This window comes from Lithobates pipiens, unplaced genomic scaffold, assembly GCF_037356315.1.
Source record: "Lithobates pipiens isolate NorthernLeopardFrog02 unplaced genomic scaffold, aLitPip1_a1.2 Scaffold_22, whole genome shotgun sequence".
In the NCBI taxonomy this organism is placed as follows: domain Eukaryota; kingdom Metazoa; phylum Chordata; class Amphibia; order Anura; family Ranidae; genus Lithobates; species Lithobates pipiens.
This window is the reverse complement of record NW_027507784.1, coordinates 16,757,240-16,776,760: the sequence shown is the minus strand read 5'-3', so window position 1 is coordinate 16,776,760 and position 19,521 is coordinate 16,757,240. Positions and strand designations below refer to the sequence as shown.

At 42.8% G+C, this 19,521-nt stretch overlaps 1 long non-coding RNA gene across 1 annotated transcript; it reads right to left on the bottom strand.

The window, feature by feature from the left end:
* Positions 1-9,578: 9,578 nt before the first annotated feature.
* Positions 9,579-18,895, bottom strand: LOC143925352 (uncharacterized). The gene is made up of 3 exons (XR_013261950.1): positions 18,679-18,895; positions 14,285-14,313; positions 9,579-9,628 (listed from the first exon to the last, which is right to left on the bottom strand). It is a non-coding gene; the product is annotated as an uncharacterized LOC143925352 (long non-coding RNA).
* Positions 18,896-19,521: the final 626 nt, after the last annotated feature.

Genomic DNA, 19,521 nt, shown 5'->3' with positions numbered 1-19,521 from the left:
GGGACAGTCAGTTTAATCAGTAGCTGTTACTATTAGGTCCACAAAGGTTCTTTTCAGGACTGGTATGGTAATAGGCTTGTACACATATAATATTCTTTCTTCCAAATATAGAAAGAATATTATACTTGACTGCTGCAGTAGTCCTTTATCAGTATAGGGACTGAGGTACAGTCTGCTAATCATTCACAACCTACTTGTTCCACAAAGGTCCTTATAAGGACTGGTAAGGTATAGGGTACTACAGTACATAGGATTGAATGAGGTACAGTCTGCTATTCCTTAAGGACTGGTATAGGTCCACAATATATAGGGTTGAGGTGCACTACTGCTGACTGCTGCCCTTCTGCTGCAGCAGTCCTTCATCGGTATAGGGACTGAGAGTTTTGTCACAGGGTCATTTAAAAAATGACAGGCAGAGGAAGAGGCAGGCCCTTCCGCAGGGGTGGTAGGGGTAGGGCAGGAGCAACAGGCTTGAGCCAAAGTGGGAAGTTGCAGAAGGTGCGTTCAATTACTTTAAAGGACGCACCAGACTTGGTTGAGTGGCTCACTCAGCCTTACTCTTCTGCACCCTCCTCATCCTCTCGATCTGCACCCTCTTCTTCACTCTCTGCTATGTGCACCCCCAAAGACACTACTACCACCAACAACACCACCACCACCACATACCTTCCGCTTGAGTCACAGGAATTATTTTCCGATCCATATCAAGACATTTCTGATGCGCAGCCACTCTTGGCATTGGATCAGGAAGAGGAGGTAGCAACAACCGCCACTCAGCAGTCTGACGACAGTACCCAGATCAGCCCAAGGAGGAGGTTGGTCCCCCGTGTTGCTGCCTACTCCGAGATCTCTATTTATAGCAGGGGGGAAGGTGACGTCGATGATGACGTGTCTAGTGATGTCACGTGGGTGCCCGCAAGAGAGGAAGAGGAGGGGAGTTCAGAGGGAGATATGGACCAGCAGATAGGGAGGAGAAGCAGGAATAACTTACATTGCACAGGAGGAACAAAACAGACTTCTAATGTATAAGGAGCGAGTCATCGACCATGTACGGTCACATCTGGCGCTCCCAGGACAACGGCACATGGCTCCGCAGTGTGGGCTTTTTTTAACGTGTCCGCTGCTGACAATGGTGTTGCCATCTGCAATCTTTGCAGTCAACGCATTAGTCACGGTAAGCCCAACACTCACCTAGGGATGACCGCCTTAAGAAGGCACATGAGCAGCCATCACCGAGCCCAGTGGGAGCAACGGAACACACAAAGCCACACTGCATGCTCTCACCGTCCAGCCTCATCTTCTACTTCTCCTTCTCCTCTCTCCTCACAATTGTCTTCCACTCCACCTTCCATCACGCCAAGTTCACGTTTTTCTGCAAAAAGGCAGGCTTCCGTGGGCCTAATGTTCGAGAGTAAAAAAATGATGACGCCGGATAACCCTCTTGCCCAACGGTTGACGGCTCGCTTGTCAGAACTCATAGCCCGCCAACTACTGCCATATAAACTGGTGGACTTGGAGGCCATTCGAAAATTTGTGGCCATTGGAACACCACAATGGAAGGTCCCAGGAAGGAAGTATTTCTCAGAGAAGGGCATACCAGAGCTATATGGCCATGTTCAGCGGCAAGTGAATGTATCTCTGGCACACAGTGTCGGTGCCAAGATACATCTGACCACAGACACGTGGTCTAGCAAACATGGGCAGGGAAGGTATATCAATTTTAATGCCCACTGGGTGAACCTTCTGACGGCCGTCAAGCATGTAACCCGTGGCACCCGTGTAGATTTGGTTTTACCGCCACGGATTGCATGCAGGCCTGGCTCTTCTTCTCCTCCTCTTCCTCCATCCTCCTCCTACTCCTACTCCATCCTCCTCCCTCTCCTCCTCGGCTGACTCCTCCTTTTCAGCTGCTAGCGTCTCTTCTGTTGCGCCGCCCAAGCTCCCCAGAAGCTATTCGACATGTCAGGTGAGACGTTGCCATGCCGTTCTGCGTCTGTTGTGCCTGGAAGCCAAGAGCCACACTGGCCCGGCACTCCTTTCAGCTTTGCGTTCACAGGCAGATCAGTGGCTAACACTGCTCAATTTGACAGTTGGTAAAGTGGTGTGTGACAACGGTGCCAATCTGCTTAGCGCATTGAAACAGGGCAAAATGACGCACGTGCCATGCATAGCACATGTCTTAAACTTGGTAGTGCAGCGATTCATTGTCAAATACCCTGGGGCCCGGGACATCTTGTGGCAGGCAAGGAAAATCTCGGCCCATTTCAGAAGATCTTACACGGCCATGGCTCGCCTTGCTGACATTCAGCGGCGACACAATCTGCCGGTCAGACGTCTTATTTGCGATTGCCCGATGCGATGGAACTCAACCTTCTATATGCTTGATAGGCTGCTCCAGCAGAAACGTGCAGTTAACGTCTACCTGTATGAACTCTGCGGCAGAACAGGTTCTGGGGAGCTGGGTTTTTATTCACCGCGCCAGTGGCTGCTCATGCGCAACGCATGCAGACTTCTGCGCCTATTTGAGGAGATCACCAAACTGGTCAGTTGCAGCCATGGCGCCATCAGTGACATGGTACCTTATGCCTTCTTTATGGAGCGTGCATTGTGTCGTGTCATTGATCAAGCTGTGGAGGAGCAGGAGCGGGAAGATGAGGAAGTCGCAATGCTGGATGAATTCCCAGGGGGGAGCAACTCTATCTGAGACAAGTCAACAACAGGAGTCTGAACAGGAGTCAGAGGAGGATGGTGCCTGGGCGGATGAGGAGGAGCAAGAAAAGCATGCTTTAAACCTTTCTGGGATCCCTGTTGTTGTGCGTGGATGGGGAGAGGAGAATGAAGAGGACAACATTATCCTGGATGATGAGCAGGAGCCAGGCCACCACACCGCTTCCAGTTTAGGGCAAATGGGGTCCTTCATGCTCCAGTGTTTTAATAGGGACCCCCGTATAAAAAGCATAAGGGTCAAGGACCAGTACTGGGTCGCAACGTACTTAGACCCCCGGTACAAACACAAAATGGCGGAAATGTTACCGCCCTCACAGAGGGCTGTCAGAATGCAGCACTTCCAGGCCTTGCTTCGAGAAATGCTGCATTCTGCTTTTGCGTGCACTGGCAGAGGAGCAATTCCCACTCCCCGAGAAGGAGTTGTGGGTACCAATCCAACAGCGCCTGCAAGAAGAGGCCGGTTTGAAGATGTGTTGGTGACTTCGAATATGAGGTCATTCTTTCAGCCGACCCATCGACAGGTGTCATCCGGATCAAGCATCAGGGAACGCCTAGACCGTCAGGTGTCCGACTACATCGGGTTAACGGCCGATGTGGATGCTCTGAGGAGTGATGAACCTCTGGACTACTGGGTGGGCAGGCTTGACCTCTGGCCAGAGCTTGCCCAATTTGAAATCAAACTGTTGGCTTGCCCCTCGTCCAGTGTCCTGTCCGAAAGGACGTTCAGTGCAGCAGGGGGGATCGTGACCGATAAGCGTACTTGCCTAGCTCACGACAGTGTTAACTACCTCACATTTCTAAAAATTAATGAGGCATGGATCTCGGGGGACCATGTGACCAGTAGACCATGTATATGTCTAGAAACATTTTTTTTAATCGAGCACAGAGACCTTCTTTCTTCATTTATATGCCCGTACCCTCCTGTTTGAAGAGGTTGAGCGGTGTCATATTTCTACTGGGGCTGCTTATTATGAGGGGCTCCCACCATCCCTGTGCTGTGCTGACTTCCTCCTGGGGCTGTACCTCTGCTGTGTATATTATGAGGGGCTCCCACCATCCCGGTGCTATGCTCATTATGAGGGGCTCCTACCATCCCTGTGCTGTGCTGACTTCCTCCTGGGGCTGTACCTCTGCTGTGCATATTATGAGGGGCTCCCACCATCCCTGTGCTTTGCTCATTATGAGGGGCTCCCACCATCCCTGTGCCATGCTGACTTCCTCCTGGGGCTGCTTACGGTGCAGGTGTCAGTGCTGTATATCACGGTGCTGGTGTCAGTGCTGTATATCACGGTGCTGGGGTCAGTACTGTATATCACGGTGCTGGTGTCAGTGCTTTATGTCACGCTGCTGATGTCAGTGCTCTCCATCACGGTGCTGGTGTCAGATCACTCTATCACGGTGCAGGTATCATTGCTGTATGTCACGCTGCTGATGTCAGTGCTCTCTATCAAGGTGCTGCTGTCAGATGACTCTATCACGGTGCAGGTGTCATTGCTGTATGTCACGCTGCTGGTGATCATCTCCTGCACCCTCTTCTTTGCCTACCCTGACCTTCCCTCTCCTCCATTGCCTTCATGCGCTCCACAGTCCTGAATTTTCACAACAATTTCACATATAAGAAAAGAATGCTTGTAGTTGTCAATCCCAGATTCACCTCATACATGTGTTATGTCATTGGCCATGTGGTGGGACTATGTTTGCACAGCTAGTAATTATTTTGTGGCTGCAAATTTGACCTGTAGGTTTGCAAAGTTCACCTCCCATTGAAGTCAATGGGGCCCGCGGCGCGAGCGTTACGGTTCACGAACTATCGGCCGCGTTCACAGTCCGCGTTCGCGAAACGTCCCGTCGGAAGTTCGTCCATCACTAATAACTTGTATTAATTGTAAACAGCATAGTAGAAACACAACAAGCAATACTTTGACGCAGATATAAGGCAATCCAGAAATAAAGCTATTACTGTGTTATGTGTCTCACGATTTGTGTTGCTAGAGGACGGCTTCTGCTGTAGGGGTGGTGGTATACTGATTATCAAATTGCACTACTTGTGTGAAGGAGACATCACACTCCATTTCCAGACACCTGATGGTATCCCAAACAGAAGAGACCTCCCTGACGCCAGCAGGAGTGACAAGAGTGAGCTATTGACTGAGAGAGCACAATTATCTGGCAAAAAGGATATGCAGAGACATGGCTTAAGTCAATAAGTTCATGGGAGGAGCTAAGGGTTCAAGGTTCAAGACAAACAAGGCTTAAAGCAGGATCTTTCAAGGATTTGTCCCAGGAGCTTTTCAGTATATGTATCACAGCAAGAGAAGACATCATCGGCCACAGCAAGAAAAGACATCATCGGCCACAGCAGTAGTTGCTGGATCAGACTCAGGTTCTGACAGCACTCATTCAGCCTGTAAGTGGCAGTGAACTGTTGTTAGGGGAATGGATATTCTCTTCTGGGTTCCAGTGGCAATCTTGGCAAAGACAATTTTCCAATTGAACACTTAAATTCCATGAGATCTCAGGCGGTCATCTTGAACGGAGACTTGATAAACAGGTATCCGTTGGTTAGGGCGAGTAAAAAGTGTAGGGTAGGCTTTTTGGTGAGTTGGAATAGAACAATGAGATCTCCTTCTGTTTGGGATACCATCAGGTGTCTGGTAAAGGTGTGTGATGTCTCCTTCACACATTTAACACTCTCCTCTTTTGAATTGGCTACTACTGAAGAGGTTACAAAACTTTTCTCAGATGCCCATCTAACCAATTGTCCCTTGATTCCTGTTTCCTCACAACTACTGCGGTCACCCTCTTCTTCTATCCTATGCTCCCTCAATCACATCTTCAATCTCTAACCTCTCTAGTGGCACCTTCCCCTCCCTTCTAAAACATGCGCAGATAACTCTCATACTTAAAAAGCCCTCACTGGACCCCACCAACCTGAGCAACTTAAGACCCATCTCATTGCTCCCATTCACCTCTAAACTTCTAGAATGCTTAGTCTACAATCGTCGTAGTTCCTACCTCAGTGAAAATAACCTTTTTGACTCCTTACAGTCTGGCTTTCGCTCACAGCACTCCATGGGAAACTGCCTTACTAAAACTCACTAACGATTTACTAACTGCTAAAACCAACAGCCAGTACTCCATACTCCTACTACTTGACATCTCTATGGCCTTCGATACTGTTGACCACCCACTCCTTCTCAATAAACGCTATTCTCTTGGCCTCCAAGATTCTGCTCTATCCTGGTTCTCTGCCTATCTATCACAGCGCTCTTTCAGTGTCACCTACAACTCTGTCTCCTCCTCTCCATTGCCCTTTTTTGTGGGGATCCCCCAAGGCTCTGTTCTTGGACCCCTTCTCTTCTCTATCTACACCTCCTCCCTTGGTCACTTGATAACCGCCTATGGCTTCCAGTACCACTTATACGCTGATGACACCCAAATCTACCTGTGTACACCTCACATCACTCCTTCAGTCTCCTCTCGCATTACTAACTTACTAACTGACATATCAGCATGGATGTCGTGCCACTTGCTTAAACTAAATCTCTCTAAAATTGAGCTATTAATATTCTCCCCTGCACATGCCCCCCACCATGACTTTTCCATCAAAATCAACAATACAACTATCAGTCCCTCCCCTTAATGCCAGGGTACTAGGTGTAATCCTAGACCCTGACTTGTCATTTCAGCCTCAAATCCAATCGTTGTCAAAAGTTTGTAGAATTCACCTCCGTAAAAATCTCTAAAATGTGCCCCTTTTTAACAAATGAAACCACCAAACCAAGCTCCTCATTCACTCCCTCGTTATCTCTCACCTTGACTATTGCAACTACCTTCTCATTGGCCTGCATCTACATAGGGTTCTCCCCTCTTCAGTCTACCATGAATGCTGCTGCCAGATTTATCCACCTTACCAACCGCTCAGTATCTGCCAACCCTCTCCTCCAATCCCTACACTGTCTCCCAATCACCCAGAAAATTAAATTCAAAATACTAACCACAACATGCAAAGCCATTCACAACTCTGCCTTGAGCTACATCACCAATCTTGTCTCCAAATATCACCCAAATCGTCCCCTCCGCTCTTCTCATGACCTCCTACTCTCAAGCTCCCTCGTCTCCTCCTCCCATGCTCGTCTCCAGGATTTCTCCAGAGCCTCTCCCATCCTCTGGAACTCACTGCCTCAACCTGTCCGGCTATTCCCTTCTCTTGCTACCTTCAGGCAATCCCTGAAAACTCATCTCTTGAGGGAAGCCTATCACATCTTCAACGAATCTTTTACCAGTTCCATCAGCTCCTTCCCCACAGTTACAACCTTTTGTACCACCTGCCCCACCCTTTTAGATTGTAAGCTCTTCTGAGCAGGGCCCTCTTAATCCTCTTATATTTTATTGTATTATAACTTTATTGTCTCCCTTCATGTTATAAAGCTCTGCGTAAACTGTTATTAAATCTCTCAGTCACTCTGCTCTCTCCTCTGATGGGTTTTACTTCCTCTTCAGTCCCCTGCAAAGTAAAAGCATAATGGGCTAGTATGCAAACTAGATATGTGCGCCATCAATAAATTTGTTTTGTTCCGTTTCGTACTAGTTGTTAATTTATATTTCGTAATTCGTGTTCGAAATTCAATTTTGATTCATACGAAATACAAATTTTCGTATTTTCTTATTTTGTCCAATTCAGTCTCCCACTCCCATATTAAAAAAGATAATTTTTCCCAACCCTCACTCAGCAGCATAAGAAAACCTCTGATTAGTCAACAAAATACCAGTCACGTTTCCATTGTAACAGAATTTGGATCCAAAATTCATAAACAAAATTTTGTATTTCATACAAAATTCGGAAGCATAGCAATTCGTATTTCGGATCCTCCCTCAAATATTGAAATTCGTACGAATTTGTGATTCGTACAAAACTAATTGCACATGTCTAATGCAAACCAAGCCCGCGATGTCTGCGATTGGCTCGCTGGTGAAAGAACTCATCTTCGCTCCTCTTCCTTTCGTTGGCTCTGTGACTCTGGCTTTGTGACTGGCCGGAGTCGCGTGACCAACGGTCACGGCGCGGGCCCTATAGAAACGGTACGATTGTGCCCTTTCTAAAGTGTGCATGCACGATGAAGTTGGTGCAAGCGTATATAGTAAATATTTCCTAAACCGTGCAAGTTTAGGAGACATTTCCAGTGCCTACAGGTAAGACTTATTATAGGCTTACCTGTAGGGAAATGTGGTCTGTAAGGATTTACAACCACTTTAACTCTCTGATCCCATTTGGATGAAGTCCTCTATCTGCTGTAGCAGAGTGTCTCTCTGAGGGAGCTTGGAAAAGTTCTGTTCAATGTTTACATCTCTGATCCTTGTTCCAGTTCAGGTTTTATTCCTCTTCCTGGGAGCAATTTATACTCACCTGAGACATTCAGGCAGAGCTCTCATACCTGGGGAACAGACAAGTCCTGTCTGAGAGAGCTGCAAGGTTGGTGAAAAGCAAACAAGCTGTGTGTGTGGAGGCTTTGAAACGTTAGGCTTGCTCAGCATGATAGTAAGGAATGGTAGTTTGTGTAGTTAGTGCCAGGACACATCTAGGATTTTCTTTAGTAGCTTTTGCCCTGTTTATTTTCTGGAACATTGTACACCACATGTAAATAGACTTGTATATAGCACCAAACACACCACTGTTTGATTCCATTCCATTGAACTGGTATCTGTGCCAGAAAGCGTGCTCACCCCAGGGGAGTTTTTGTACCTGTTACCTATCCCCAACTCACACCGCCTAGAATGCACACTATACTATCGCCAAGACTTAAATGTTTGGTCTCAGGCTGGTGCATTGTTACAACTGCAGACTGATATCCATCCACAGGAGCTTGCCTGATCTCGGCCAGCAATGCTGGCTTTTCATTGGTGTTACCAACTTGTTATCAGTTGGGCTCAGTTCTCTGACATGTGAATATTTATAAAAGAAGAAAAAATAAAATTTCACTACAAGCAGCCAGCACCTCAATTGATATAAATTGATCAAAATTGCGTTTATAGAAATAGTGCAGTGCTAAAAAATGAGAACAAACCATGTATATGTGCATTCCTATGAAGTATCACTACAAAATTGTGAAACCATAGGAAGTAAATATGCATGTACACATACATGGTTTGTTCTAATTTTTTAGCACTGCACTATTTCTATGTGAATATCTATATCTACATCTTTAAAATGTCAATGTGGAAGCAGAGACCTTAACGGTGACTCATTCTAAAGATGTCTACATAACCATTGTGCACATGTCAGGACCTCCACTACTATCAAGCAGGTGTGTTAGAGGACATGGTAAGGACTGAATGCACACATTCCAGGGTGGTAATTACATATTTAAGATGTAGGACCTGTATATGTCAGAGACCGGGAGATTATATGTTCGACACAGAAGAATATTTGGTCCCAACCTAGGAGTATACTTTGAACTTGTGGTGCATTCCTCTATAGGTCCTCAACCTTACTCAGCATTGCAGATATGATAAGTGCTTTATGATAGCTGATACATATTGATATGAACTTTGTGAAAATCCTGGCATTGTGCAGCTATGCAATTATCTTCACTTTTGTTGAGATGCACATATATTTACAGTATATGCATGTTTTTTTATTCTTCCCACAGACGTACCTTTTATGTAAAGTTATAATCATGTATCTGATGTACTGGTCATGATGATGCACACCACGAATTGCCCCACCTTTACTCCACCACCTGTCCCACCCCCATTCCCATGTCCGCTGATTTACAAACGTTCCCAGGTTTGCCATTATTTATAAATGTCTATACAGAACTGTATCCATTTATTTATGTTAATATTAAATTGGATGAAGAAGAGAGGTAGTACTTACCCAGAATCGATACATTATAGAAACCTAATTTAAAAAAAAAACAGATGTAAATTGGTGAGAAGGCACACTGCTGATATAAAAGAAAAGCTACCAACTAAGAACATGTAACGTATACTAGTATACGTTTCCTTTTAAGTGTAAATATTGGCACATTAAAAATAAAGACGTACATGATGATGCAGTCTATTGAGATTGGAACGTGGTGGGGTCGCATTGGGTTTTGACTCATTTGGTTCAAGGCAGACATTGTGGCAAAGCTGTTATTCTTTTGCATGGGACTCCCCAAAGTTCCCACTTCCCTCAGGGTGGAACAGCAAAACATCCCTCCCTTAGGAACTCTAGGCAAAGTCCAGCTTGACCTAACCAGCGCAATTATTGAGTCCACACTCTAGACCGGTCTTAGTCCCTCTGTCCCTGCACACAGACATAATCAGTTTGCACCAGAATTTGCAAACAGGCAAAAAATGTGGATGAACACACAAACACCGTTAAAGTCTATGAGACACGAACATGAAAAATCAAAAGTGCTAATTTTAAAGGCTTATATGCAAGTTACTGTCATAAAAAGTGTTTGGGGACCCGGGTCCTGCCTCAGGGGACTTTGTATCAATGTAAAAAAAGTTTCAAAAACAGACCTTTTTTTGGGAGCAGTGATTTTAATAATGCTTAAAATTAAACAATAAAAATACAATATTCCTTTAAATATTGTGCCTGGGGGGTGTCTATAGTATGCCTGTAAAGGGGCACATTTTTGCCATGTTTAGAACAGTACCACAGCAAAATTACATTTCTAAAGAAAAAAAGTCATTTAAAACTGATTGCGGCTGTAATGAATTGTCGGGTCTCGGCAATATAGATAAAACTCATTGAAAAAAAATGGCATGGGTTTGCCCCCCCCAGTCCATTACCAGGCCCTTTGGGTCTGGTATCAATATTAAGGGGAACCCCGAAGCGAAAATTTAAATGCTTTGGGGGGCTACTCCAAAGCACCCTCCCCATGTTGAGGGGAAATTTATTTTGTGGTCTCTATAATTGGTTTTTATAGTAGATATAAGTAAACTTGTACCTTCATCCAGAATTTCACTCTTCACTCTGTCTCTCACAATCGATCACCTCTCACTGGTTCACTATTTTATGGCTCTGAAGGTCCATACGATATTTACCTTTTGCTTATATTTTATCTTCTTAGACTTGGGTCCATTATGTTTTGTAGCTCCCCCGAGTCGCCATGGGAGGCCCCCTCTTTGGTGGTTATACCCTGCAATCGGGTCATGTTGGGACGAGGGTAAGCAGTCCTGCCCCCTTTTTTTCCCCCTTCATGGATTTATTATTTGTCTAAACATTATGATATAATTTTCCCTTCGTTTTATGGTTATATTGTTTTTTTATTTATTGATCCACAGATACTTTCCTGATGAAGCGGCTATGATCCGCGAAACTAGTTGAGCTGTATTCTGTGATGAACTGTCCCTATGAATTATTGTTATGTGTAAATTCTTGTATTATTAAATCATTTTTAACTGTATACTTGTTATTGATTCTTCATCTAATTATGTTACTGTACCGTGATAGTCCACATTGCCCACATGTCCTTTATGGTGACCTGGTTGGGGAGCAGGTTTCCATCTTTTTATTCCTCCCCATGTTGAGGGCATGTGGCCTGGTACAGTTCAGGATGGGGGCGTTATCTTGTTCCCCCTCTTTTCCTGAGGCCTGTCAGGTTGTATGCTCAGATAAGGGTCTGGTATGGGTTTTGGGGGGACCCCATATGCCATTTTTTTTTGGTGCAGGGTTCCCCTTAATTTCCATACCAGAACTAAAGGGTCTGGTATGAATTTGGGGGGGACCCCCACGCAATTTCTTTTTAAAATTTTTGATTCAGGGTTCCCCTTAATATTCATACCAGACCAAAAGGGCCTGGTAATGGAATGGGGGGGGGCCCATGCTGTTTTTTTTTAAAATGAGATTTATCTTTATTGCCGAGACCCGAAAATTCATTACAGCTGCGATCAGTTTTAAATGACTTTTTTCCTTTGGACATTTCATTTTGCTGTGGTACTGTTCTAAACACAGGAAAACTGCGCCACTTTACAGGCATACTATAGGCACCCCCCAGGCACGATATTTAAAGGAATATTTTGTTTTTATTGATTCACTTTAAGCACTATTAAAATCAGTGCTCCCAAAAAAGGAGGTTTTAAAAAAGTTTTTTATGACAATAACTTATATATAAGCCTTTAAAATGAGCACTTTTGGTTTTTCATGTTAGTTAGTGTCCATTAGACTTTAATGGTGTTCCGTGGCTTTGCCGCTAACACCCCATATTGTTCGTTATTCGCTGAACGTCCGAACAACCAAAGTTTAGCCCGAACTTATGCTCAGGCCGAACCGTTCGCCCATCCTTAATCAAGAGAACTCCCTTCCCTGAAAGGATGACAGTCCAGGTTGGAATTCCATATTAACACGAGCTCACTCTTATTAGGGAGTACTTCAACCCCCCCCTCCCCTGAAGGACAGCACATACCCCAGCTCTGCATTCACTCACATGCTGTCTCCTCTGCTGGATCACACAAAAGGAATAAAAACACCAACTGCTACGCTACCCTTCCAAAAGCCTAGTGCCATGGTTATGCAGTAATATTCCTCTGTTTGCTTGCCTCTCTTCATGTGTTCAGACTAAGAGGCCAGCCACTTCCACTTGGTGGTTTTTATAACCTCTCTTCTAAGCATGGTTCCACCCCAGGCCCTATCAGGGAACCCTATATTAACCTGTGCACTGCTAGCCAACAGTGCTGATCAACCATTGTGTATTCATTGTGTATCCGGCTTCCTTGTTGCTGCTTGCCGTGTGCTCTATGTTTGTCTCTGTTACCGACCTTGGCGTGTTCTGTACGATTCTTGTCTGCTTGTGACCTTGACCTTTTGGCATGTTTATTTTTTTATTATTTATTTAAGGTACTTATATAGCGCTGTCTATTTACGCAGCGCTTTACATATACATTGTACATTCACATCAGTCCCTACCCTCAAGGAGCTTACAATCTAAGGTCCCTAACTCACATTTATACATACTAGGGACAATTTAGACAGGATCCAATTAACCTACCAACATGTCTTTGGAGTGTGGGAGGAAACCAGAGTACCCGGAGGAAACCCACGCAGGCACAGGGAGAACATGCAAACTCCAGGCAGAGTAGTGTCGTGGTTGGGATTCGAACCAGTGACCCTTCTTACTGCTAGGTGAAAGCGCTATCCCCTACACCACTGTGCATGTCCCTGATCATCCCTGTCTGCCTGTGACCCTGAACCTTTGGCTTGTACTCTATTGTTCCTGTCTGCTAGTTGCCCTGACCTCTGCCTTATCCCTTTACTAGCCTTGGTCCAGCCTGCTGCTTTCTTCTCCTGTAGTCTACCGTGAGCGTGAGCTGTGAGACCCTAGGGCCAGACTGCAGCGAAGTCCATCCTCACCACCGGAGGCTCTGGTGAACACCTGCTGGCTCTTAGACTCCGTGCCCTGGGGAATCTATGCTCTAGCTCCCACTGGGATCTGTGTTAATGATCCAGTAGACCTGCATCCCGAATCTCCCTGGGTACAATCTGCAGCAGTCAGTCCTAAGGTCCACTAACTTAGCGGTGCATTTCCGACTCCTACGGAGTGCATCTGTCACCTGGCCTCAGGTGACCTGACACCTAGTTGCTCCTCCCACCAATTCTTATATGTCCTGGGTTACTTAGAGTAAGTAGCAGGAATAGTTGTCTAACAACCAAAGTGTGGGGACATGTAATGGCATCTGAGGGAATTGCAACATAAATCACACTATAGTATCATTAACACAGCAATTTATTTTTTATGAGTCCCCCTGTAACATAGGTTTTTTTTTTTTTTTTTTATCTGTTTATCAGCTTGTAGTTCTCAGTGAACTACCAGGGGGCACTGTTGAGTGCTGTGGGAGTTCACTGAGTCTTTCTGTCAGCGTGTAACTGCCAGCTTGCACGAAGTACAAGCAGACACTGACACTGACAGTGTGCAGGAGTGCACCTGCTAATCAAGGGTGCAATGCTTCGTAGGCTCATGATCAAAAAAAAATATATAAATGCACATTTTTTACCTGCATTTCTTTTCTTTTTTTTTTTTTTACAAAGTTATCTTATCTTTAACAGTTACTGCACAAGTTTTGCAACTATTTTGGAAATAAACACATGAATAAAAGACGAGTATTGTAAGTCCCACAGCAGTATTATATGGTCTGTCCAAAGTTCTGTAATGGTCATCTTGGTCGGTAAAACAAAATGGAAAGCTAATGGATCTACAGGTAGTGTGAACGATGTTATGGTGGAATCACACCACTGGGGACAATTTTCCATTATGGGGTAGCACAATGGCTAATGGCACTTCTGCCTAGCAGCACTAGGGTTATTGGTTTGAATCCCAACCACGGCACTACCTACCTGGAGTTTGTATGTTCTCCCTGTGCCTGTGTGGGTTTCCTACAACACTCCAAAGATGTTCGGGTTAATTGGCTCCTGTCTAAATTGGCCCTTGTATATGTATGAATGTTAGTTAGGGACCTTAGATTGTAAGCTCCTTGAGGGCAGGGACTGATGTGAATGTGCAATATACAGTACACAGTATTGATGGTGCTATACCTGTGATAAATAAAATAAGTATCTACTTCTTACCTTCTTTAAATTCAGTTTAAAGTATTCCTCTGTAAAGAAAAAAAGACAAATATGAGACATTGTGGAAGGGTAATGAGAGAAACACATGTTCAAAAGCAGAGGCCAGAAATGGCCGACTCTATACTTCTCCGACATGTTTCCTTTAGGTGATTAATGGAAATGTCAGGATAATACCCCATCCATTGGTACATTCTCCACATAATAAAACCAAACCGAATACTGTTTTAGTTGTAATACTCATAAAAAAAAAATATATATATATTTATAGGGGTATAATATGGGAATAACAACTGTGATGAAGTGCTTCCCACCTCTATCTGGGCGGCACACAAGGTTGTTTTGAGAGGACATATTATTAACACTGCTGCGGCTAGGAAAAAAGCCAAACTAAAACACATTAAATGTCTCACTAAAGAATTACACGATTTATACAACAAAATTGGCCACTCACCCTCTCCTGAACTAACAGGCCTCATTCAAAGTAAATGTCAAGCTTTAAATACTAGACTTGTGCACAACGGAAAATTTCCTTTAGTTTCGGTTCGTTGTCATTCGTAAAATACATAATTTCGTTCTGTTATATTCGTTATGTTACATTAATACGTTTTCGGATAATTCGTTATTATTCGTAGCGTGTCGAATTCATTCGTTCGTATTCGTTGAAATTCGCTATTTATGTATGTATAGACATTCGTGATAATGATTCGTAGTTTGGAAAGTCGTTTATTTATTGAATATTTTAACACACACAATGACAACGTCTCTTCTCCTCGGCTCAAATACAATACAACACCCTTCTTACTCAGTTCTCAGGAATGCACTTTGCCAGTAATCCAACCCCCGGCACAAAATTAATTAGCTGATTGGACTATGAGATTTACTTTGAGCTGACCTTTTGTTTCATTAGATCTTTAAAGAATTGCCAAATTCATTTGAATCCATTCGAATTCATTTGTTATATTCCTTATGTATTTGTTGTTGTTCCGACATTCGGATGCATCGATTCGTAGTTTGGAAAGTCGGTTGTTTATTGAATCTTTTAACACACACACAATTACAACGTCTCTTCTCCTCGGCTCAAATACAATACAACACCCTTCTAACTCAGTTCTCAGGAATGCACTTTGCCAGTAATCGAACCTCAGACACAAAATTAATTAGCTGATTGGACTATAAGATTTACTTTGAGCTGACCTTTTGTTTCATTAGATCTTTAAAGAATTACCAAATTCATTTGAATTCATTCGTTATATTTATTTCGTATTCGTTGTTATTCGTTATTTTTTTATTCGGACATTCGGATGCATTCGAATGTCCGAAAGATGCAAAATTTGGCCGAATTTAGATTCGTTACGAAACTAATTGCACAAGCCTATTAAATACTCTATTATCAGAAGAGACAGAAAAATCATTGAGATTTTCAAAAGCAAAATTCTTTTTACATAGCAATTCTGCCTCAGCAATGTTTGCCAGGAAACTAAACCACAATTCCAACCCCCCACATGTCTATAAATTAAGGAATCAAAATGGTAATATGGTGACTCACCCCCAAGATGTCTTACAAATATTTACATCATTCTACAAAGATCTCCTCTCAGGCACTCAAACACTCCCTCAACCTTCAACGTTTGAATGGTTGAACAATCTTCAACTTCCCACACTTAATGAACAACAAATAGCTTCTTTAAATGAACCCTGTACCGACACTGAAATCACAAACATAATAAAAACCTTAAAAACTTCAACAGCTCCAGGACCTGATGGTTTTTCTACAGCATATTATAAAAAAATTGCCCCTTTATTAGCCCCTGGCCTCACTAAAATGTTTAAACATGTCTTACTTGGCGGTCAATTCCCCGGAGAAATGTTGTTGGCCAACCTCTCTCTTATACCAAGACCTCAAAAAGATCATTTCCTACCACAAAATTACTATCCCATTCCACTTCTTAATAATGACTTAAAACTTTTTGGGAGACTTTTGGCAAACAGACTTGCCTCAGTTGTTACATCACTGATTCATACAGACCAAACAGGCTTTATCCCTGGCAGACAATTAATGGACAACATTAGACTTGTTACAAATATTGTCCAAGATGCCAATCTTTATTCCCATTCAGTATGCCTTTTAAGCCTAGATATTCACCTTTGATAGCGTTAATTGGTCTTATCTAAACCACCTCCTCCCCAAATATGGCATATCTGATAAATGTATTCACGGTTTTAACACAATATACCATTCTCCTCAAACCAGAATTAAAATTCCAGGCAATAACTCAGATTTTTTTCCTTTGAGTAGAGGAACTAGACAGGGCTGCCCTCTTTCCCCTCTCCTTTTTGCACTTGCAATAGAACCGCTCGCACAGGCCATTAGACAAAACCAAAATATAAAAGGTTACCACAAAGGCCCTGATCAGTTCAAACTTAGCCTATATGCAGATGATACTCTGTTATTCCTAACTGACCCTCTAATTTCAATTCCAAATCTCCTTGCTGAACTATGCTCCTTCCATAAACTATCAGGATTATTTATCAATGCCAGTAAATGCTCTGCTTTACCCATAAATTATTCCACAAACACTCTCTCCCTCTTGCAAAAAAACTTCAACTTTATTTGGTCTTCCAGCTCATTTAAATACCTGGAAATACATACCTCTCATAAACTATTATACAAAGCCAATTACCCACTCCTCTTCTCACATATTAGCTCTCTAATCAAAATCTGGTCCTCATATCATATATCTTTCTTGGGTAGGATCTGTGCATTCAAGATGACTATTCTTCCCAAGCTCCTATATTATTTCAGAGCTCTCCCTATCAATATTCTGAAATCTAGAATAGACTCACTCCAACGGGAAATTAACAAGTTTATATGGGATAACAAAAAACCCAGGTGCAGCTATACTCTTATGCATAATTCTCAAAACAAAGGAGGATTTGGTCTTCCTCGCCTTTGGCATTACTTTTTAGCAGCCAGACTGACACACTTTGCACAATGGCATTCCTCAAACACTCAAATCCCATGGCTCAGGTCTGAATCCTCCTCCATATCCCCTCTTTACCTAAAAAGCATACTTTGGACCAACTCACAATCTATCACACTCTTATTAGGAAAAACTTGATAGTAGCTCACTCTATTCAACTGTGGAATAAAATAAAAAATCAGTATAATCTTATTTCTGATCCCCCCTTTAGCCTCTTATCTAGGGGACCCCATTTTCCCTCCCGCTTACCTGGAAAACACACTCTTCCATAACTGGATTCAAAAAAACTTTAACTACACTTAAATCAGTAATAATAAAATCAAATTTTGTCTCTTTTACTACATTACAACCTCAACATAATCTCCCATCTTCTGAGCTTCCTCAATACCTTTTGATTAAAGGTTTTTTCGCCAAACACTTTTCTTTGTCTATTACTCCTTCCTGTACCCCTTTTGAACAAATTTGCATGAATTCCCCTAGAGACAGAGGACTAATCTCATTAATGTAAAAACTCTTTAAATTGCTTACATCTTCTAGAAAAGCCAACCATTTTACTTTGATGGTAGACTGACTTGGACCTCTGTCTCTCTCTCTGAGGAATCCTGGTATAAGATGATAATTTACGCAAAAGTAACCGAGCTGCAGTTTTGAGAGAATCCCGATTGAAACTGGTTACTAGATGGTATAAGACCCCTGACAAAATACATTCTTTCTATCTCTCAGTTTCCCCAGCTTGCTTTAGAGGTTGCTCGGATGAAGGCAACTACCTTCATATTCTGTAGTAACCAAAATGGAATCTTGAACCAAAATGAAAATCTCTCTTTCACCACTAACATGCATATTATATGCTGATAATCCGGACATTCCCCCACCATGTAACAGATTACTCCATTCGCTAATCAGCTCTATTCAATGGATGATCGCCTTTAACTGGAAAATACATAACTTACCTTGCTCCCAGGTATTGTCCAGAATGGAATCCCTTAAATTATCCGAGAGAATCCACCAAAAGCTTTCAGACACAATGTCTTCCTTCCATAAAAAAATGGAACTACTGGTCCATACCATAATCCGAACACTCTGAGGTTATGTTCCTTATCCTGCAGCCTCCCGTGTACGCTCTGTCATTTGTATGTAGGCCCCGGCTATGTACTCATTTTATGTTAACAACTCATTATAAACAAACTGAGATATTATATCTTTCACTCTTCTAGCTACTTATATCTACATTGTACCATATTACTTTATAATTGTTAATTATATATGCCTTGTCCTGTGATGTGATACATCTCTTGGATATATATGTGTGTATTGCTTTGTATTTTTCACCTGTAATATTACTGTTTTTGAAATAAAACTTTTGTAAACAAAAAAAAATAATATGGGAATAAAATAGTGGAATGTCTCCATTACCTGAAGCCTTCTGTAGGATCTGGTAGCTGTGTCGGAGTTTATTGGCCATTCTTCTTTCCGCTGATAGAGGGTTTATTTTATGTTTCGTCAGTAATCTCATTTCTGCTTTGCTGAGAGTCAGGAGTTCCCAGTCTCGGCAATCCCCCACAATCCACCATCCTGTAATCTTCCTCTCTGAATTTATATTCTCCACATCACTTATAACAACTTTTATTTTTTCTGAGCCTACAGTAGACAAGACTATCGATTACACAACATGTGTAAAAACATACAATACAATGTTTAGATCTACAGTAAATAGATGATAAAGCTGATGTTAAAGTGTGTGGGTGGCTCTACATTCCATTCACAAATGTTTTGCAGCATCTTTCCCTCTTCCTGCCTGCAATCTGTTTATTACAAAGTTATTGTAATGCTCCATGCTGTGGACATATTATTAAATATTATTAAATGTCCTCCATTTTGAGATCCAGCAGATGAAACATTGTGAAGCTGTTGGCATTGTGTAGCTGTTGTGAAGCTGTTGGCTGTTGGCATCAACCCTGGCAGTCAGGTTGCCACAGCCAATGGGGAGAAAATCAGTGTTTCCCAAACTTGTGACCACTAGGTCAGCTATCCTTTTGTTCAATGGATAACACACATAATTCTGCCAGTTAGAACTTTGTTGACATTGTGGGACCTCAACTTGATACTTTCTGTTTTGCACAATTCTCCTTTTGGACCCATTCAGAATATTCCTTTAATCCCCCCTACTTAGAAGGTTATTATTCTGGTCAAAATTACTTTAGCTCACAGGGTTTCAGAATTGACTGCTCTTTCCTATAAGTCAAAGCGAAAAAAACA